Below are 23821 nucleotides of genomic sequence, written 5' to 3'. Positions count from 1 at the left end.
GGCATATCATGGTGATCATTATATGAGAAGCAGCGCATGAGGAGGGCTTAAGGGCCAGTGGAAATGGAAAAGATTGCGGATTGTGAGAAAGTACTCAAAACACAGTATTTTGTAAAATAACCATGTTTTAAGACCTTCAAAACAGAGACGAGAGTGTGTGTTTTTTGTGCTGAATATTTAAAAATCCCAAGTGAAATCCAACAGACATCTTATCATACCCGACTGAAAGCTCATGTACCCATGTACCCAACTATTTGTTAAATTACACATTTATTAGGGGGGTGTATCACCCCAAACACCTCCTATGAAGCTACGCCCCTGATCTTTTCAGTTGTTTAATGCTATATTTAGGGTTTTTAGCTGGTACCAATGAGGTGAAACCTTTATGAAGCTGGAGGCTTTGTCAGAGGAAAATTAGTTAACTTTATTCTGGATGGTGAATCAATCGTAGCGCTCCCATCTCCAGCCAAGCAGCAAGTGTCTGGAGATTGAATGCTACCCAGAACGTAAATACATACCTGGAATCTACATAGCAACTTTACACTTTGGTATATAGAATACAAAATACTTAAAGTTACATAAACCTATGCCCATCCTTTTCTTGCCGCATAATTTAGTCAGCCCTTGCACTGGCAATTCAGTCTGTGTTTCTGCTGTCACATTTGTCACACATATCAAGTATCTTTGCATTAGGCCCTAGTGGATATAATCTTCTTTTCTGTTAGAAATTCATCATTTTCGGCATTAAGGTGTGCATGCAATGGTCCAGGGTAGTGTAACACCTTACCCTGCTTTGTTTCTAACTTTATGGTTCATTTCATCATTGCTATCAAATATTGCACTTGAAGCCTCTTTTGTGCCTGCAATATTTTTGTGCCACAGACAGAGAGTATAACTATACTCTTGGAGCTTCTCCCCGTTGAATTTTCTGGACAGTCAATGTACCTTATATTTACTTTTCTAAACAATTTTAAGACTTGATCAAGTACAGAATTGTGCACCCCAGGACTGTATTATTTTCACATGCAGGACTCTTGTGTTGACCTATAAAATTATTTGTTGGCAATGGAAATAAATGTTTTGTTTCACGCTGCTGTGTGTGCCATCCTTGTATAGTGTTTCAAAGCAGTTATCACTCCTCTTACTGGAAAGACTTAGGCACATAAACCTAGGATGGATTTCTTGAGCTTTATACACGTGCCATTAACAATTTACCTTTCTCTCTCTAGACATTGCAAGATGAGCCTGATAGCCTGAGAAGGTTCATAATTTCATTTGCAGGTGGTTACAATGCCTGCGGTAACCTGCTTCTTTCTCCACTTAGCAGCTTGCTTTGTATATGGGGCTAAAAGAAATGATCACATCACACCCATACTGTTGTCTCTTCTCTGGCTTCCTATCGAAGCAAGGTCAATTTTCAAAACTGCCTGTGTCACCTACAAAGCCTTGCACACCTCCACCCCACACTATCTGGCTAATAAACTCAAATTCTAAGGCGGCTCTAGGACTTCACGCAATGCGGAAAACTTACTGCTCGAACCTCCTACCTTCAAAAGGTAAAGATCTATGGCTCCATCCTTCTTTGGTAATGCGACCAGAATCTGGAACTCACTTCTCCATCCCTCCGAACCACCACCTCTTTCTGAACCTTCAAAACTGATATTAAAACTCTTCTCCTACAAAGGCACTTCCTGGAGAAATTCAACCCATTTTTGACCCTTACAGCCATCTAATACTCACATGAGGTCAACTTTGTAAATATGTATTTTACTGCTGTTTTAACCTAACGCTGACACCTTTTTATTTTTACAGTATAAATATGCAAATAGTTAGAGTTGGAACTGCATATATGTAACTTGTTAGCGTTCTAAGTCTTTCTTGTGTACCTTGGTAATATATATATGTAACTCGTGGAGAGGTGTGGTGCAGCGGCCAGGGCAGCTGACTTCGGAGCACAGCACAGGGTTCACGGTTCAATCCCCGCTGCGGAGGCAGATCAGCTCGGCACCATGTGACTCTAGGCAATAGTGCACTTAATTTCCAGGACGACCCCCAGCGCCTTGAGACCCGTAAGGGTGAATAGTTCACGCTTTACAAATACAGGATTTCCGAATTTTTTTTGTGTGTCTATCTTGTGAACCTTATGTAACTTTCCTGGTTCTTTTGTAAAGCGCTCTGACACCTTTGGGTACAGTTCGCACTATATAAAACTACATTAAATAAATTGCATCTTGCTAGAGACAACTCTGGATCAGGGATAAAGAGGCGGGTCAGAACGGTAGGACATCGAATCACAAGTTCTGCAAGTGATGCTCGTTGCCAGTTCCCTTGCTGCACCAAGAGCCGCCGGGCGCACTCATCACTTATGGAGCTCAGACCCTCTGTGCTGTTAATTCTGCGAGGCCTCATGTGCTTGAGTCTTTTCTTTTTGTTAGTATTCGATTAGCAAAGCCAATAGCACGAGGTTTGGGACCCGAGACCTGTTGGCTTTGCCAGTACTTATTAGGATAGCCGCATTAACTGCCCCGAGTGCTTGAAGCACACACACTAACAGCAAGGAACTATAAAAGACGCAGGCGTTGTCAAATCTTATGAACCATTTGTCGAATCTGAAGCTGGAATTCAGTCTAGTTTTACCCCGTGTCAAATTAAGAAATGCGAACCTACTGTTCTCGATAGGGCAGGGATTGGCGGGAAATGTCAAGGGTGGCAGAAAGCATCCATTAATCAGAGCCCATTCCAATGAAGAGTGTATGTCATGACCTTGGGAAAAAAATGATTGAGCCTTCTAGGTCCGAAAATGTTAGGCATTTTTTTTTCGAAACTTGCTTCTCGGCGTTCCCATCACGAAAGAAGCTTTCATCTGCTCAAAATCCCCTTTTCCCTTGAAGGGGATCCGGCTCTACCGAGGAAACCGCCACCACCGCTCGTGTCAACGCGAGGTTGAGCGAATCCTGCGGGTGTTTTATCTTACACGATCGTTCATAAATTATATTATCCAGATACAGAGCGGGCGGCAAAAAGAGAAGCGCCAGAGTGCATGAATTAGTTGAGCAGAGGAGAAAAAGATATACATCTGACAGAGTACTAATAATGAGCGCACAGTGTGCTACTTAGCAGTGTTGGCAGACTGTAACAGATCTCTGCATGGCGGAGTCTGGTCTAACTCAAGAATGCAAGGGCCTGCCCCTCTACTGACAGATCAAGCACGCTACTGGGGGACGGACGTCAGCCAGACAGACCACAGACGTGCAGGGCACCGCTTCTACCCTTTCCTTCACTAATGTGTTTTGCCCAGCAGAAGTTCAGTGCCGCACGGAAAAAAATCTACACTTTGAACCTATGCAGTGTGGATTCCAACTAAGAATGTCGGTAAAATACACATTAAAAATATGTTATACAGCTTATCTAATTGCCTCCAGGTGAGAGCTTCATTTACAAAAAAGAGCTAGCATTGGCAATGCCAATAGGCATGACCTTTTAACTGAAAGTGCCTCTTTAGTTACTGGTAACCATAGGCACTGAAGTCATCATTCATGCACTCTCACTCATGCAAACATTCATCCACTTACAGAACTGCAATAGTCAACTTGCATATGCAAGACAAATTATTAGAATAAAAGTAGAAAAGAAACCTGCAGCCACCTGAACACGGTGGCCATATGCTCACAATAAAAAATACAATTAAATATACTAGTGGGCGGTCATCTTGAAATGGTATTGTGTAAAATCCAACATTGTTTTACCTTTCCAACATGGCTATCACGCTTAGAAGTGACGTGCATTGGCCATATTGGACCGGTAAAACAATTACATATTATAGCCATTGACATACCAAGATGGCGCTCAGTAAACCTTGCACTGAGTGATATTCTTGGAATAGTAGTGTGAGTCAGGGTATCATTGTTGTACTAATCCAAGGTGGCTAACATAATGGACAGTGGAGGCCATACTAAAAGGGTAAAAAAGAGATACACTATTGACAACAATCCAGGATGTCTGCACAAATTAGAATTAGTGGCCATTCTGGATGCAGTACTCTGCAGATGGAATCATAGACAAGTGAGCGTCCTGGTAGCACTGGTAGCACTGTTTAGAGAGCTACAGAACACTCTAAAAACCAAACAAACAAAAAAAAGAAGGAAAGAAATTAAATGTGGCCTATAAAATAGGAACATGGAAAACTACAGTACTGAAGCACGAGCCCCGGCTGTGTAGAACAATAATTTTCAGGCAGATATGCACATGTGGTCAAATTAAAGGCCATCACTCACAGGGTAACTCAGCCAATGACCGAAGTGGACTGACCTACTTCACCTTGCTGTGTGCTGGCATGAGCAGAAGCTGAATGTGTTCGACACTCTAACAGGCCAGTGGTAGAACAGGCCGGATCTAGCACTCCTCTGTGTATGTGTATCTAATGTATGTGTGTATATGTATTATGATTTTGTGGCTACTAGAGCCTGCACCTTTTAGGACATCTTAAAATAGTCTAGCAAGGAAATTCACAGTGCAAAGCTAATGCCACCAGGGTTTGTCTGAGGTTGTAACCAAAAGCAAAACTCACGTCTACTGCAGTAATCTGTGAGATTCCATGGAATGCAGACTAATAACAATTTACCCTTAAAAGCATATTGACTTTAAGATATGCTTTTTACAATAAAAGCTCACTGCCTTTTGCTGTAATTTTCCACCGTACACAGCTTTGCCCAATGAACCATTTAGGTTTACAGCTTTTATCTTTGACTTATCAAATTAACCAACTGAGGTCTACTGTGTAAGAATAAGTCTACCCACAAGGCTACCCTCAGTTATACAGTGATAAAATTACAAATATGTACAACATTACAGTTGGTAAAACAATATACATCCCCTACTAATAGAGGCTACCAAGGATTATCACAGTGGAAATCTGCTCCCATGGTTGGTCAGAGGGGGGCCACCAACACCAAAGCCTTTGCCTGCTACAGCAATCTGTGAGATTCTAGCTAAGCTTATACTAGTCTACAGGCTTTAGCACAGTGCAATAACTATCCACCCTTAAAGGCCTATTTCATTCCGCATATGTTTTCCACAGTAAGGAGTCATGCCAACTGCATTAGTTGTAACTTTTCATAATAAACAGATCTGACAGAGACATCTAGCCGCAGATTCCTTATCTTTGAATTCTTCTCAGGAGCCAGACTAGATCCAGAATTATTTTTTTACAGCAATACCTCTGCTCGTCGGTAGAGAGTGTTGAGCAGCTCTGTAGCATCATCATCCACCAGATGTGACGTCGGCAGAGTCCATATAAGGACTCCACTGATGCCCTGACATCAGTTTTCTTCTTTTCTGCTCTTCCAACACGGATCCGGAGAACGGTTTCTCAGGCCAATTTATGGTCTTTCTCGACATTTTTGTTGACAGTATAGTGTGCCTTTTTCTCATGTCCTTGGAGTTCAAACTCTGTGTGTCTTGTGGACGGCAGATGTTAGCGACAGACTCACACTCTTTGCATGTGGTGCTTCGGGGAGCACCATGACTCCGAGGAGTGAGACTCCTGTTGGCAACTTCGCCCGAAAGGCATTGTGGGAACGCTGCATGAAGTTATTAGCAGCACGTTGTCACATGCTTCACATCGTTCGCGGTCTTATTGTCACTCCAGAAAACACTAGAGAGCCCGCTCCAGAAGTCCTACCCATGTGCGTCCTTTTACTTCGACATCCAAAGGTAAGTTGAGATGCAAGTGGTCAAAGTGTTCGCTGCGTACGCTCCGTGTCTCTGATGCCTCTTCCCGACCTCCAGTTGAGGAATTGGGACAAGAGTCTACCCCATGCCTACCTGCCTTTCCTGGAACCAGGGCAACTCTGGCCCAGATGCGGGAGTACTAATCCTCCACATATACCATTTTGAGTATCCACCTCCCTCTGCTGCGCGTTTCAGCCCTAAGGAGGTTAGCGGAGCCTTGACTGAATCCACGCCGGCAGGGTTGCCCTCAGCTTCAGTTAGGTCCTTTGGATTCGAAGTCGAATCTGTTTCAGCTCCTGTACACAGCCCTTTGGGTCTCCTACCTGCGAAGCCAGTACCCAATCAGCCGACACATCGGCGGCCCGATCAATGTTACGTCATCCCTCCTCGCTGAGGCATTGTCACATCGACACCAGACAGCGTCGCCTCTTGAAAGCCGTTGGGGGCTATGCCGGAGGGGCAGTTCACCTTAGACAATTCTATATAGGGTATGTTGCTTGCAGTGTGCGGGTGCACTGTTGCTTTGTTTCCTGCTCTAAGGGGACCATCTTCTGTATGCCTTATAGGAATTCCTAGATATGTTTATGGCACTTTAGTATCCCTTATAGGGGACTTCAATTTATGTGCCTCTGGAAAAATAGTGGAGGGGGTTTCTGCCTTGAGCCAGAATCCCCCCCCTTTTTTTTTTTAATCGGTGTGTCTCTCCTCACTATGGGGCATTCATTAAACTCTATCTGGCGTCCTTCTTTCCCTAGCACAAGCAACGGGACAGGTGGCATACACCTTGGCCTACGGTATATTGTTTGCTTCTGGCCTAGGTAGTGTTCCCACGTAGGTCCCTTATCAGTGCAATGGCACTTCTTATTGTGCTGCTCTCGCTATGCGTTGGCAAGAAGGGCTCATGCCACTTGTCTCTTAGGATTCCTTGTTGGGGTATCTTGTCTGTTTTTTGGTTAGGGATGGATTACACTCATGACCCTATTCTCCTGTGCTGCCGCCCTTGCTGTTTTTTCTCCGCTTTATCCTTGTGAGAAGCTGTTATTTACTTTTCGCTTTGGGGAAATGCCTTGTACCCTTGTTTCTACAGGCAACACTTCTGACAGTTCAGATAACAATCAAAGCATTTAGCTACCGAACTGGTTGTTCTTCAGATTACACCATCTACGCCCTTTTTTAAGTGTTTGTGGCTGTTTTTCATCTTAAGTTTCTTTCTCAAACATGTTTTCCTTGAACATTATGGTTCCGTCTCTCGGGATTGGTTCGCAAGGAGGCTTGGTGCTCCCTTCGGATTCTTTTTTTCCTAAGAGGGGTTAGTTATACCACTTCTACCTTATTTTGCGAATTCCTTCTTCTTGAAAGATTATCTCTGTCTCCCTTCTCTTCCTTTGGAAGATGTGGGGTCTTTCTCCTCCATAATCATGATATAATGAAGGTTTTTGGCTGTGCTTAGACTATACCTTCCAGTCATTTTTCTGGGTTCTGTCTCCTGTAGAGACATTCTTTCCAGGCCTCAACACTTGTTGAGCTTTTATGCACTGCAACTCCATCTTTTACTTCAGTTTTTTCTTACTAGCATTTTGTTCTCGGACGTTCGTGGGGGCTTGATTCCTACATGACTATGTATTCTATCTTTTATCCGATGCTTCAGCCAGGTTCTGTCAGATATATCTTTCTACTGGATTTGAGACTGGTTATCTGTCTAGGTCTTCTGTGTGTTGACCTCTGTTACAACTAGATCTTTTTATAGACCTAGGTGGTGGTCTTCATTTCTATATTCTAGCAGCGTTTCTTTCACCAGCTGTTTTCTTTTTTGATTATCTATCAACTGCCCGATTGTAGCCATATCAGTTAGTAGTTTTTTTTCATGTTTGATTGCCATTATTTTTCTGGGGTGTGTGTTGTCCTCCACAACCTCTATCATCTTATGCTGCACCATGTTACTGGTTACCCAGCTCAGTTCTAATACACTATACTTTTGACTCTGTTGGTGTCACAGCTTCAGTACGTATGTTATATATGTACATATATATATGTACATACATGTATCATGTCCAACGAAGCGCTGCGGGAGAGGGAAGCAGCCGCTGAAGCACTTTTTGATAATTTACCGAATGTACAGAGTCTTGCCAGATGCGCAGAAGCGAATACAGGTACCACTGATGACAGTTACAAGGCAAAATTCAAAACACTTGAAAAACTTATGCACACAGAAATCACCAAGTGGTGGGAGGCAAAATCTTTGCAAAAATATCGAGAAGCAGATCGGGTCCCACGAGGACTGAGAATAATGCTGGCGCCCAGCTTTGAGCAACCTAACCCTGACATGCTAAAGGAATGGGCCACAAGCAATCTAGAGGCCTCAATGCGTTTAGTCATCATACTAATCAAGTATGCAGAAATTGATAGGGCCAACTTACAAAGAGAGATTGACGTTCTGAATGATGAGTTGGATGCCATGAACCAAAAGGATGCCATCTCTAAGGGCAAGGATGAGAACAAGATATGCCTCAGGAAGCATGAGGACACTATCAAAGCACGCAAGGTGTTCACATTTGCCCGGGACAAAACAGACTATGAATGCGGGCAAATCTTTACGTTCGCCAGAAAATACGACTCCATCAGAACATAGCGTATGAATAAACAAAATCAACAGGGGCAGCCTAAGCCACCAGCAGGCAATACTGAGGGTGTTGATTCTGCATCCCTGTCTGATTTGAGTTCCTTGGCAGAGAGTGGAGCGGATTCAGATGACGGGGGCAGATGGAGAACAAGTAACATGCCCGGCAGAGTAAACCCCAGCCCAGGAGAAGAGATGGATTTTTTTTAGTCTACGACCAGCGCCAGATCCTCAGGCCCAGGCCGCCAAGGAAAACAAACACGGACGCAACCGAAGGAGGCGGGAAAGGCGGGATCTCAGAAAAACCAAAGCAAATGAACAAAAGATGAGGCAATTGGAGAAAGAAATTAAGAATGATACCAAGACTATTATAAACTTGAGCACAATGGATCTCACTGAAGCGGAAAAACAGCTCCTTACGTTGGGCCTCACCTTTTGCCCTGAAAGCTCATTTGATTACAGCAACACCCGGATTGACGTCTTCAAATTCATTAGAAAATTAAAATTGATTACATTTTTCAGACTCAAACAAAGCAATGCCACCACTATCGACACGGCACCCGCTGGTCAAACAGTTGAGCAACCACTCACGGTGGCGGACATCCCGACATTGCGCATCTTGGGTGAACTAGCAGTGCCCTGTACACCGAAGCCTACTCAACAACTTCTATATGATGAGGATATTGAAAGTTCATGCCGAATCCCTAGCCCTTTAAAGCCGCACTCCACCTTTACCTCAATGACGCCGAGGGATGCGATTGACATAAACAGTGATGTCATCATTGATGAGCTCAAGGCACTACACCTCAAAACCAGGAGGCGTGCTACCGGAAAACGCATGCAGAGTCTCAAATACAATGAACTTCTGAAAAAACTACAAAGCAATAATGAAGTTATCATCAACAAGACGTATAAAGGAGGGAACATTGTGCTGTGGTCACGCAATTTGTATCTGGAAGAAGCTAACAGACATCTGAGCGACAACCTTTGCTACAGGCTCTCTAACCATAATGAAATGGCTAGCAGTAATAAGGAACTCAGGAAACACCTCCACGAGTTCAGATCTCAGGGCCAGTTGAGCAAAGAAGAATGTGCATACCTTAACATTGAGACTCCAGTCCTCCCTATCCTTTACTTTCTGCCGAAAGTGCACAAATACGTGACCCCCATTCCTGGTCGACCCATCATCTCGGCCAGAAAAAGCATCTGCGAAAATATTTCCAAGTATGTGGATTTTTTTTCTCCAAGATCTTGTATCCAGCCAGACAACCTACCTCAGAGACACCAGTGATTTCTTGCTCAAAGTAAAAGACATTCCATGGCACGAGGACTATTTGCTAATTTCCATGGACATTGCATCGCTGTATACCAGCATACGTCATCATGATGGTCTAGCTGCATGCAAATACTTCATGGGTAAAAGACCCATCAATTGTCACAAACACAACAAACTCATTTTGTTTCTAATTGACTGGTGTCTCACACATAATTTTTTCATGTTCAATAGGAAGGTATACCAGCAACTCAGGGACGTGGCCATGGGAGCCTGCTTCTCGCCCAGCTACGCATGTTTACATGTTGGCTGGTGGGAGGAGCGGGTTCTCATGGTCAAGCACCAGACAGCTTTCAATAACAACATTGTGTCTTGGCTGCGTTACATAGACGACGTCTTTTTGATTTGGCGAGGTGATGTTAACAGTGCTAGAATTTTCATTAGTGAGATCAATGACAATGATCTACATTTGGAATTCAATGCCAACATTAGTGCCACCTCTACAGAATTCTTGGACGTCAATCTGTACATCGCCAATGGCGCTTTGCATTCCAAGCTTCACCGTAAGCTTACCGCAGGAAACTTCACACTGCACGCTACCAGCTTTCACCCTAGGCACCTCATAACCAGCATTCCCTATGGGGAGATGTTACGATTGGCCAGAATTTGCAGTACCCATGAAGATCTCCTTGAGTGCCAGGGGGAAGCAGCCAAAAGATTCAAGGCACGCTGTTACTCAGCGGCTGTCATACATAAAGCCATTGTCAGAGCGAATGCCATCCCTAGAGAGGAATTGTTAGTGGTCCCATCCACCCCTGAGGTCACCAGTGCGACCAACATACTAAGTGAGCCAAATAGCCTAGTCACCCCGAGATTGATTATAACGCACAACACTGAGGAAAGAGCTATCAGAGCAGTAATCAACAAGCATTGGTGTATCATTAAATCAGACCCCGCACTAGGACTTGTAGTAGCCCACAAACCTGCCATCACATACAGAAGAGCTTTTTCCATGAGGGATGCACTAGTCAGAAACAGTCCGGAGATCGCCACGTCACAGAATTGGCTAGCAGAGAGAAAGGGTTTTGTTAAATGCCAGAGTTGCAGGGCATGCAGGTTTGGTAAGAACATCACGAAGATAGACTCAGCCTTTAGACACGTGCCACTTACCCTCAGACATAGACTCACGTGCAGAACGGAATTTGCGGTGTACATGTTCGAATGTAACAGCGGGCTGCGTTACATCGGGAGCACTAAATTGCAAGTGCACCTGCAAATTCTCCAGCACCTCAGAGCGATAGTCAACAATGACCCAGCCTACCCCGTAGCCAGGCATTTTAGGGAGATGCATAATAACAATCAAGAGCACCTCCGTTATTCCGTCATTGATTGTGTCCCACCACTTAGACGGGTTGGCAACAGGGAGAAGCTTTTGAGGCAATTGGAGAATAGGTATATTCTGCAATTTAACACCAAGGCGCCCGCTGGTCTCAACACCACGGAGGATCTGCACCATTTCCTGTAACATAGCATTGCATTCACGCCCTTAGTGATCATACCATCGCATTGTAACTGTATATTAATGTTATCACTTGTATATATTTCACTGTTTATATCAGGCTCTACCTGTGCACTCTCAGTATTCACATAGAGTTGGGTTTCCTGTCATCAGGCTATGTGCAACCACGAAGAGAATACCCAGTATTCATACTGTCATTTTGGTTGTCTATAGTCGGTCTTTAAGCATAGGCACTACAGGCTTGTAACCAATGCTGCGGCAGGAATGGCAACACATGTATTTAGACCATGTTTGCGTACAATTATGAATTAGAATGTCACTTTTTCACAATACGCTATGCTATACACCCATTGCTTCATTGCAAGGGATACTTTGAACAAGCACTGGCAGACTCTAGAATATTTCCTGCGCTTTCACACATTTTTTATTAGTACATTCTGCGCATTTTTATGTCACTTGAAGAGGTACAAACACCACACTTATATATTTTGACCTATATGCGCACTCACGCCTTCCTCAACATGTATATACACACCTATGTGCACATTTCACCCTCAATCACACTTTCAACTTTTGTTGTATTAAGTGGCAGCCTTGTTTTGCATTTATGCAGTTATTTAGTTTGTTTGCATCTTTACTGTACCGGGGCTAAACGCGCACATCTTATCACTAGCCTTTGTTCACATGTAGCGCTTTCGCTTTGTGCTTCATGAGACGCGCCGAGAGCAGGGAGTTACGGACACAAACACTGTTGTGCTAGGTCTCGTGTTTCTAGTTGTGAGCAATCGGTAACACTAACATGATTGCTTACGAGGGGCATGCTTTCCGTTTTAATGTGTACTTACATGATCGGTTGGCTGCATTTGGGGATGCCATATGCTCTTGTACCAGCTTCCACGATGCATGTGCGGGAGGACTGAGGCAATCACCAGCTTCAGCAGATAGTTGACAGTTTTATAGTCTGTTTACACTGCTGTTACTAACTGCAGTAAAACATGATGTCACACATGTGCTTTACTGCGTCTTGCCCACAGTCACACGCTGCAAAACTAATCAGTCATTGCAATAAACATAGTAAAAACACTGCCACTCACACATATATATAAATACCACTCATTCACCAGTACAGCGCTATGTGATCAAGGCCGCATGTCTGGCGGCCGATACGCGTCATTTGGACACTTGAATAAATCATGATTTAAATCTCAACTTTGCCTTTGGAGTCTGTTTCCTGGTGTTGCGCCTTTCTATGGATAGTGGTACCCCTGGGATTTTATCTATATATCTATATATATATATATATATATAAATATATATATATATATATACATATATATATGTTTTCACAAATTGCCCTTCAGCTTTGCAGGATGCACTCAGCAGCAGGCAACCCCTCTGGTCAACAATGACTGCTCGCCTTTCATGCAGGATTTTCAATCGTTTGCCTAACGCGTTTCAAGACACGAAGTCTTTTCATCAGAGGCAGCTTAACAGGTGAGTAACGGGTTGTTCTTATTTTATTTAAATACATGCTTACATCTCATTGGATGTTTTCCCTCAGTGGGTTGTACTCCATTGGTCACAAAAACATAATGCATGCTGGAATTTATAGTCCAAAAGAACAACATAGCATCTCCCTTGAGTAGGTTCCGACTCACTTGTCCTTTTTAAAAGCTCATTTTGTTCCTTTAGTAGGATCCTAGATGTTTAGGCGAGCATATTAGTCTTGCTTGCTGCACCGTGTCAGTCCGAACCAGTTTCAAACTTCAGCCTCTCATATTATCAAGATGGTGCCATCCTGCCATATATATATAGATATATATACATATATAAAATCCATCAAAGCATCCAAGCATTTAGGGGCGCACTCTCAACAGGTTGTACCATCCGGCATTCACACATTGACAATATCTTGCATTGCTGCTCTGATACCTGTCACCGACCTGACGCGTTTCGAGGCTTCCTGCCTCTTTCTCGAAGGTCATATGCAATTTGAAAAACACAGGTGGTTCTCATTTCAATATTTATTCGCGCTCAGTGCGTGCAATGCAGGTTGGACTTTGTAGTCCTGGACTTAGTAGTCTCTGAGAACAAAACATTCTTCCTATAGTAGGTCCTGTGATCATTTCAAAATTTAAAAGCATTTTCTTTACCCTAAGTGGGCTCCGGAGCAGCAGGCAGGAACGATTCGTCACAGTCTGTTGTGCTGCAAAGGGGGGTCTCGGACAGTTCCGACCCACGGCCTTCCTTTCTCTCTGGAATGTTGCTGCCCCCCACGGTAGGATTGACCGTGTAGTAATAATCCATCAAAGCATCCAAGCATTTAGGGGCGCACTCTCAACAGGCTGTACCATCCGGCATTCACACATTGACAATATCCTGCATTGCTGCTCTGATACCTGTCACCGACCTGACGCGTTTCGAGGCTTCCTGCCTCTTTCTCGAAGGTCATATGCAATTTGAAAAAAACAGGTGGTTCTCATTTCAATATTTATTCGCGCTCAGTGCGCGCAATGCAGGTTGGACTTCGTAGTCATGGACTGAGTAGTCTCTGAGAACAAAACATTCTTCCTATAGTAGGTCCTGTGATAATTTCAAAATTTAAAAGCATTTTCTGTACCCTAAGTGGGCTCCGGAGCAGCAGGCAGGAATGATTCGTCACAGTCTGTTGTGCCGCAAAGGGGGGTCTCGGACAGTTCCGACCCACGGCCTTCCTTTCTCTCTGGAATGTTGCTGCCCCCCACGGTAGGATTGACCGTGTAGTAATAATCCATCAAAGCATCCAAGCATTTAGGGGCGCACTCTCAACAGGCTGTACCATCCGGCATTCACACATTGACAATATCCTGCATTGCTGCTCTGATACCTGTCACCGACCTGACGCGTTTCGAGGCTTCCTGCCTCTTTCTCGAAGGTCATATGCAATTTGAAAAACACAGTTGGTTCTCATTTCAATATTTATTCACGCTCAGTGCGCGCAATGCAGGTTGGACTTCGTAGTCCTGGACTTAGTAGTCTCTGAGAACAAAACATTCTTCCTATAGTAGGTCCTGTGATAATTTCAAAATTTAAAAGCATTTTCTTTACCCTAAGTGGGCTCCGGAGCAGCAGGCAGGAATGATTCGTCACAGTCTGTTGTGCCGTAAAGGGGGGTCTCGGACAGTTCCAACCCACGGCCTTCCTTTCTCTCTGGAATGTTGCTGCCCCCCACGGTAGGATTGACCGTGTAGTAATAATCCATCAAAGCATCCAAGCATTTAGGGGCGCACTCTCAACAGGCTGTACCATCCGGCATTCACACATTGACAATATCCTGCATTGCTGCTCTGATACCTGTCACCGACCTGACGCGTTTCGAGGCTTCCTGCCTCTTTCTCGAAGGTCATATGCAATTTGAAAAACACAGGTGGTTCTCATTTCAATATTTGTTCGCGCTCAGTGCGCGCAATGCAGGTTGGACTTCGTAGTCCTGGACTTAGTAGTCTCTGAGAACAAAACATTCTTCCTATAGTAGGTCCTGTGATGATTTCAAAATTTAAAAGCATTTTCTTTACCCTAAGTGGGCTCCGGAGCAGCAGGCAGGAATGATTCGTCACAGTCGGTTGTGCCGCAAAGGGGGGTCTCGGACAGTTCCGACCCACGGCCTTCCTTTCTCTCTGGAATGTTGCTGCCCCCCACGGTAGGATTGACTGTGTAGTAATAATCCATCAAAGCATCCAAGCATTTAGGGGCGCACTCTCAACAGGCTGTACCATCCGGCATTCACACATTGACAATATCCTGCATTGCTGCTCTGATACCTGTCACCGACCTGACGCGTTTCGAGGCTTCCTGCCTCTTTCTCGAAGGTCATATGCAATTTGAAAAACACAGGTGGTTCTCATTTCAATATTTATTCGCGCTCAGTGCGCGCAATGCAGGTTGGACTTCGTAGTCCTGGACTTAGTAGTCTCTGAGAACAAAACATTCTTCCTATTGTAGGTCCTGTGATAATTTCAAAATTTAAAAGCATTTTCTTTACCCTAAGTGGATGCTTTGATGGATTATATATATATATATATATATATTATCTACTGGCGGTCGCCAGTAGATAGTTATAGTTAGGACCCTCTTACCATAGGAAATCCGCAACATTCTATTTTGAATAACTTTGGCGCCGGTCGACGAATCCTCGCAAAATTTTCAAAATAGGTGGGGCGTTGAGCTCCGCTCCTACCCTGAAAGTCTCGGGGGGATTCGTCAAGCGGGGGCTGAGATAAAAGGGGGGTCCCAAAACGCGTTTTTCCCATGCATTTTTCCATAGGACCTTTAGACAGAGCTACAGCCCGAACGGCTGAACAGAATTTAATGAAATTTGGCAGAGAGGTAGTCCTCAGGTCAAGGAAGTGCCTTTTGTAGGTTTGGTGTAAATCTGTTCTGTAGATTCTGAGAAAATAGCCTTTAAATCAATATATATATCCGAGCCAGCTTACGGTGCACTTACGGTGCGCTTACCGTACGCGTACGGTGACGTGCGCGAGCGCGATTCTGATTGGCCGTTAGATCTTAGTAAACATTCGAATCGGTCGAAACCAGGAAGCGGCGGCCGCCATTTTCTCTCTCGCACTCTGACAGGGGGTTGAAAAACAAAGTGCAAAAACATGTAATGGGGCTGTTTAGACAGCTCCCAAGCACCTAGCCATGTCGAGGGAGTCCCCAACGATCCCCCAAGTGAAAAAAGGCAATTTTAATTTTTTCGAAAATTTCGCCGATTACGCTTACCGTATGCGTACGGTAATAAATAATAAAAAAATAAAAAAAATATCCACATTCTCCCCACCCCGTGTGCAAATGGTGCCCGAAGGTCACCATTTGTGCATGGCTTATTACAGCAAAACAAAACATATATTTTACCTGTCCCAACGATGCTCATCATATGTCCTCCATGTGCGCACGGTGCGCGAAGCGCATCGTGCGTTCATGGCCCGCGCACCGCGTGCTCACCGTGCGCGCACGGAACGAACTGCGTTAAGTGGGCGCGCACGCCACAAATGGCGTAAAGTAACTTAGCATTTAAAAAACCGCACAAATTCACTGAAAAAAACATAGGTTTCACACACGTTATAGTTAGGAATTAGCATTTAAAAAACCTTGCAAATTCACTGAAAAAACCATAGGTTTCACACATGTTATAGTTAGCTGGACATTTTACTGATAAAAAACCAATGAAATTCCCCCGTTATAGTTACTGTAGGCAACTATAACTCACGCGACCGTAATCCTCTGCTGATGACATATGTGTCTTTATGAAAAAAAAATATTTGTAATATATGTATAGCTAAAATTTAATGGAAGAAGACATGGGCAAATAAGTGTCTAAATACAGTATTAGCATCAGCAGAGGATTACGGTCGCGTGAGTTATAGTTGCCTACAGTAACTATAACGGGGGAATTTCATTGGTTTTTTATCAGTAAAATGTCCAGCTAACTATAACATGTGTGAAACCTATGGTTTTTTCAGTGAATATATATATATATATATATATACACATACACAAAAGTCGTTGCCCTGAATTTCTTAAAAAGGGGATACGTATCTGTTTAAGTAATTGCGCCTTTTTTTGTGTCCTAGTGGGACCTTAACTTGGTCGTTGCATATGCATTTATTTATCCTTCCTCCTCTGTGCCTTCTAGGTATGATAGTCCCAGGTAGTTACCTTCTCTCTAGAAGTGTTTTCTTCAAACAAGAGTCGTCTATACCAATAGTTGCTGTTCTCACAATGCTTCTATTGAAGCATTGATTGGTTCTCTCTCCATCGTGGATGTGTTCTGAGATCCTTTTTCCCTGTGTTTCTCAGGGCAGGTTTAGCTCACATACTTGTTTTCTACAACAAGGAGCCCTGGCTCAGTGGTATTGGCTTGTTTCCTTGGTCCTTCACCCCCGACCAACAATGGTTCAGATACAATGTGTGGAGCTATGTAGTATTTATGTTTCTATGGAGTATTCTCTTCCAACACTTCTTTATTCTTCTGCCATGGGTAGTGCTTTCCCCATGCTTTTCAATGTCTTTCAGACTTCAATTCCCTACAGGCGTTACCACAGTCCTTCTGGGGGAGCATCTCCCTTTCCTAACCTACTTTCCTCAGACAGCCCAGTCACTCTATCTTATTACAGACTGCCTAGTCCTATTCAGGGATCTTTAGTGGGATCAGTTTGCAGACCCTTCTCCAGGGATGGTATTGCTTGGGTATCTAATTCAAAAGTAAGGAATCTGCTGCTAGATGTCTCTATCAGATGAATAAGTTACTTACCTTCGGTAACGCCTTATCTGGCAGAGACAGAATCTAGCTGCAAATTCCTTACCGACCCTCCCATCCTCCCCATTCTACAAACTGGTTTCTCCATTTGTCTACAAGATCCCTTTCTTTTGGGCAGTCTAATGCCTTTCATTAGGACTTTGTAATTGTTTTGACATAAGATGACTCTTTTTGGGCACACTGTTTCCATAGGCAGTTTCTATAGGTGGCTCAGCGTTTTTGATGCAGAAAATAGTCACAGAAGAAATGGATGTCAGCGCTTCAGGGGAGGGCTCATATGTACACTGCCGACGTCAGATTCGTCAAATGCTGTAGAAGTAATCAACGTGTGGGCAGATCCTGAACTCGCTCTCTTTGGTGCTTTTTACAGCTCTTTTTCTGTTGATCATATAAGGTCTAGGGGACACTGCACTATTGAGCCAAACCTAAAAACGTAATCTAGTTTGGCAAGCCTGTCAAATTTAGGGTATACTATCAGGTTGGTATTTTTTTCACTTAAGTTGCTTCCACCACCATAATGGCAGCCTCTTCTAAGAAGAAAATTATATCAGGTATACCATGTACAGTGGTTTGGCAGATCTGTGAAAAACCTTTTTTACGCTTCAAAGACACATTTCCAATACAGGTTATTTTTCTTTGGGACAGGAAAAAAGCCAGTGGGCATGACATTGGAAGTACCACCTGGATTAGGGCGACCTCTCTCATGGTGGTCGCTTCACCTAGAGGGTTTTGTCGATGGCAGAGCTGATGGCGACTCAACCGTCAGTTCTATTGCTACCAAAGAACTCTAAATGAGGGTGTGGATGTGAGAGGCATGGGGATGGGAATTTTGATGTATGTTTCATTATTGTCCACCTCTAACTAGTGTATGCAGTGACATCTTATCCATTAAGGTGATACGGTGTTGTCCCTCCTTTTTCTCTAGTCAATCGGCAAGTCTTAAGTTGTGCACTGTACAACTTTTGACTCTCACAGCGAACATTGAAATAACATACACACTTGTGCGTATATCTGGGCCAGTGGAACACACTCATCCAAGCTGACGTGCACAGTTTGTATATTTTGAGTGCCGACAGCCTGTCCCCTGTTTTGTGAGTAGGCGGACCTATAAATCGGACTCACATATCTCCAATAGAACACTTCCTGTCAACTGCTACCAGTGGTTGGGCTCAGCTTGACAATGTTTGTCTTTTCTTCTTGATGAGAGGTTTGTTGAAGTGGTGGCTGCCGGTGTCCTTTCCCACATTGGCCACTGTAGTGCCATATACACGGGCTAGCCTTATAACACCTTGCAGAAGCACCTTTAAAATATGGGAAAAAGAGTGGTGAGAGGCCAAAAAACATATGATTACATTATCGCCTGCCAGAATAGGTTAGGCTTCTTGTCTAAAAGTAAGAGAATTACCCTAAAAATAGCCTGTCTGCAACAAAAAGAATCAAAGCATAAAATGTCCCAGCCGGTCTATAAAGCATATTATAAAAAAGTTGATAACTCCCTACTGCAGTTTAAGGTTCTTCTGATCAGGCAACCCTCTCTTGTTTAAAATTCCTCGTAGTAAAACGGTTCAGGCTAACCGGAGGACCTTCTGTGCCAAAGGGCATAGTATATTGAATGAACTGTCTCTCAATATTTGACCCATCCACTGTTACAGGCTTTTTAAGAATGACATATGCTCGTTACTCCTTGCCCGCAGGTGGTCATGCCCCATGCATGGGATGTGTTTAAATAATCAGCTGTTTCTTGGGTGTCTTGCTGATGTTCTTTAACTCTCTTTTTTATTTTTTTTTCTTGTTCACCTTTTGCTGTTCCTCACCACCAAGATGCTCTTAATAAGTATTAGAATACTATTAATACCACACAGACTCATGTGTCGCTTTCAATTAAATGGATTGCAACCACAATAGCAGACCGGAGTAGCTTGCTGCTTGCCTAGAAGCGCTTTGACGCCTCATCTGGGCTGGCAAACGCTATATAAATGCAAACCTTTTCCCTCCTCTATCCTTCTCGATCCAAATAATAGACTAACATATCCACCGCTCAAATTAATTTCATATTTCACAACACTAATTTCACCACTAATCCTTTATGGTTTCTGGAGTAGAGAGACACTCGCTGAAAAAGCACTTCAACGCCTCCTCAGGGGTAGTAAGCGCTATATAAATGTAATTACAATACAATTGATACAAGCCATTGCACTTCTCTGTTAAGAGCCTTTAAAGCCTTGTAGAATCCACTTATAAAAGGGATGGTTAACTTTAAAAAAAGGTATTTTGCGGTCACAAGCCCTGTGTAACCGGAAATCTTTTTGTACATGGGAATCATTGCTACTATGTCATCTTATTGCTCTCCGTTTGGGAACTTTCATTTAAAGTCAAGTTTAAGAGGTCAAATACTGTTAAGTCTCAAACAAATCTATTCTGACATGTCCTGATTTAGGAACGAGTAAAACTCCAAGAAAATTTTAATTAATTTTCAATAAGCCGTACCTTCACCACTGACAGATGTTGTGTTCTGGAGGCCATGGGTTCGATTCCTGACAAAGCAGGCTCGCCATGCCATTTTTCCTATGTCGGTAAGTTGAGTACACAGGACTTAGAAACGGAAGGAATTCGGAACGCTATATACTAATAAAAAAGTAACAAAAGAGAAACTTGAATTTTTATTCCGCAGTGAACCCACTATCTGGGCTCCATACCTTTGGGTTTTATTTAATGCCGTTTTACAAGTTATGAAGATTCCCGCTAGTTGGGCTGGAGCCGAAATAATCCCAATATATAAAAAATATATAAAAAAGGCTCCCCGCTGTTACATACAAAGTATAGGCCTATAAGCCTCATAGACATAAGCCAAAAAAAATTAGTGTGAGTGTTGTTGCTTCGGTTGCAGAGCTGGATGGAGGAACATAAGGTACTTAGTCCCCTCCAGGCAGGGTTCAGAGAAAAAATGTCCACATTGGACCAGATCCTCAGGCTACAGGTACTACACTGGAAGATCATGTGTATGGAGGGTGGCCGTCTCTATCTAATATTTGGAGACCTGAAATCCGCGTTTGATCTGGTCCCAAGGTATAAGTTGTGGGTGGTTCTCTGTGAGATGGCGGTCAAATCATGAGGCGGCTACACGAAGGAAACTACGCCCAAATTAGATTTAGCAAGGAAGGAAAACTCACGCCCCCATCCCTGTAGGTAAAGGTGTCCGCCAGGGATGTGTCCTTGCCACGACTCTTTTTAGCCTGTTTATAAACGGGTTAGTTGATTTTTTACTTACTGAGAAAGATCTGGATGTCCCCAAGCTGGCAACACACAAAATTCCAGCTATGATGTTTGCAGATGACACCTTAGTATATTATCAAAATCCCCCATGAGGATACAGAGGGTACTCAGCAGATTAGATGCCTTTTGTAAAGAAAGAGGGTTTGAGATTAACCTTCAAAAAACTAAATTCATAGTGTTTAACTCAGCCAAAAGTATCCAATCAAATCCATGTCTAAATGGTAAACCCCTAGAGAGAGTATCCGCTTTTGATTACTTTGGCAATACTATCACAAAAACAATAGATTGGGGGGCTCAAATCCAAAAATCTACTCTGAAATTAGCACAAACAGCAGGGGGATTAACAAAGGTTTTTCGAAAATCCAGCCACAAACCTGTGAGCCCAGCAATAGAAATATATAAGGTTCAAGCCAGGGGAGCGGCACTGTACGGCGCAGAAATGTGGGACCATCGTTGTTTTGACAGTCTCATGCAGACAGAAAATACCTTTCTCAGGCAACTGTTTGGCCATCCCCGGAGCTCCCCACTCACACCGCTCCGACTGGATCTGGGGGTAAGGGCTATTGCGGAAGAAACTAACCTCAGACCCCTTCTATTCTGGCGACGTCTGTGGGCTACCCCAGAACTTGTAGAATACAGGGATGAAATAAGAGAGGTGATGAGTTTACCGGAGGCGGGGAGATTACCCTGGCTCTCTCATATTCAATATACTTTAGTGAATATGGGATGGGGTAATCTTTGGGATAACCCAGAAGAGGCATGTGCCTTAGTGTCCAGAAAAGAGTTAAAGGACTGTTATTGGGAGTATAAACTGGCTCAACTCCAGAGTAATCCCTCAGTAGGTAAACTAACTACAGTTTTTTTTTTTAGAAATCAAGGATAGGTTTAGCCTAGAGCCGGCACTGAACGATATTAAGCCGGCAACCGCTAGGAAGCTTTACCTTCAGTTCAGATATGGGGTGCTGCCACTCCGCTCCTTCACAAACAAATGGGGGGGCTCGCAAACCCTGGGGTGTCCGGCATGTGACTGTTCTTCTGAATCAGATTACCACGTGCTCTTTTGTTGTCCCGGATACCTTAAAGCGAGAAAACGGTGGCTGGTTCAGATATGCAGAAACTTAGGAACCAGGCACTGCTCTGAGGCCTTCAGGATATTGAAAAACGACACTAGCCTCCCCATAGTTTATTCGGTAGCAGGCTTCTTATTTTCTATGTGGTGTACTCGCAGAGTACTTTTAAAACCAATTTAAAAAAGAAAAAATGATTACTAAACTCCTGTACATCAGTTGTAAAATGAAGGTATTTTAAAGGAATTAATTGCTCAATCTAGAATTATTTTAATGGTGAAACCTATTTATAATATGAATTTATTGATACACTGGATTGATGGTTCTGAGAACTGAACGTTTTCATTGGAGGAGATAAAGCTCTGATCTCTCAAATTTTGTCCGGTGAACTATTCGTATATTCTGCACATGCACTTTAAAATTGCCACTATTGCGTTCTATTCTGATTGTTACAGCGATTTTAATGAATAGAACCCCCATCCATGTTGCTGCTACTACAGATTGTACTGTATTTTTTTATTGTTCTAGGCCATACCAGGGTATGTCTTATTTATACTCCAAAACTGTATGTACCTGTTTTTTTTTTCTCCATTTTGATCTTAAAGTAAACAAACTGTATGCTATTTTACATGTGTTTTTGTGGTCAAACTGGCCGAAATAAAGTTATCATTGATTGAATTTTTACAAATCCTTATTTCTTGTCCACTGTTTTCAAAGTGCAAACGAGGTGGACTGGCCTGTAGGGTCACCAGGCAAATGCCTGCTTCAATGACTTCTCCAAAGAGCCTTAGCTACTCTCCTGCTGTTTTAGGGTTGAATCACCGCCTGTGAACGGCATCTAGCGTTTCCTCGCTCTCTATAGCAAGCCAGGGACTTCCTCAGTACAGGCAACGCATTAATGTTTCATCATTATGACTAAAGACAACAGGGTTGTTAAAACTGCGATGCGCATGACACGGGGGCAAGATTTAATGTGCTTTAACACAGATGCTCGTGAGACTCCATGCAAGGCTACATGCCCCAAAGCAACGCTAATGACAACGTTGATCATCTTTCGTGCACAAAATGATTTTTGCACTGAAAAGATGATACAAGGACAGCAATAAACGGCTTTAGGTTGCATATGCCAACCCCTCAATAATTCATGCCAAGTAGTTGTAACGGGGCAGGCAGTGCTTAATTTGTAAAATATGAAGTGCCAGGGCTGTGACCAGGAGGCCACTGGAGCTTGCAGCATCCATCGCCCCTGCCTTTGCTGCCAAAACAACTACTAACCATCTCTCTCGCAGGTAAATGCTCCAGGACCCCAAAGCTAAAGGAATGACTGGGGAGGCAGGTATTAGTAATTTTTTTATGTATATTGTTTTCCTAAACAGCTGTTATAATGCTCATCTCTAAATTACATGAGCAGCGCCACCTTGTGGCTGACTGCCCTAAGTGTGTTGTTGACAATTAGGTGCCGGTGCCGAGCACCGGTAACCAATTGAGTGCAGGTGCTCAGCACCGGAAAGCTCCGGCTAAAATTAAGCACTGGGGGCAGGGCCAACGCAAAAACGTATAGGTATCCACACCTAGCCAAACTAACTTTAGGGTAGAGGATGTGGCCCAACGGCCAGAACTACCAACTTTGGAGCCGGGGAACCAGGTTCAAGTCTCGGCGTCAATTCAAAATCCTGTGATTCTGGGCAAATCATATAATCTCCCCGTGCGTACCACAAAATTAATGTGTCCATCTGTAACGTAACTCGTGCTCATGTAAAGTGCTCCAATACCTTCGGGTCACGTTTGCACTGTATAAAAACTGCAACAACAAAAAACGTAAGTCATACGAAGAAGCAGGACATGGTTTAGGGTGAAATCCTGACAGCAAATGAAATACACAGCAAAAGGAAAATCTCATGAATGTCTCATGCCTAATATGTGTATATACAAGAAATGCTATATATTATGTAAAACCTGGGTGATTGTGCATGATAATTTGCACTGGAGGTTGTTCCTCGAGTACAAATCTCACACAATACTACTCACTTGCCTTTGCACCATA

At 43.4% G+C, this 23821-nt stretch overlaps 1 protein-coding gene across 1 annotated transcript in view; it reads right to left on the bottom strand.

The window, feature by feature from the left end:
* The window catches only part of ADAM12 (ADAM metallopeptidase domain 12), a 2563649-nt gene that overhangs the window by 339941 nt on the left and 2199887 nt on the right, over window positions 1-23821 (bottom strand). The window lies entirely within an intron of this gene.

Source organism: Triturus cristatus, chromosome 1_2, assembly GCF_964204655.1.
Source record: "Triturus cristatus chromosome 1_2, aTriCri1.1, whole genome shotgun sequence".
Taxonomy (NCBI): domain Eukaryota; kingdom Metazoa; phylum Chordata; class Amphibia; order Caudata; family Salamandridae; genus Triturus; species Triturus cristatus.
This window is presented reverse-complemented; position numbering and strand designations above follow the sequence as displayed.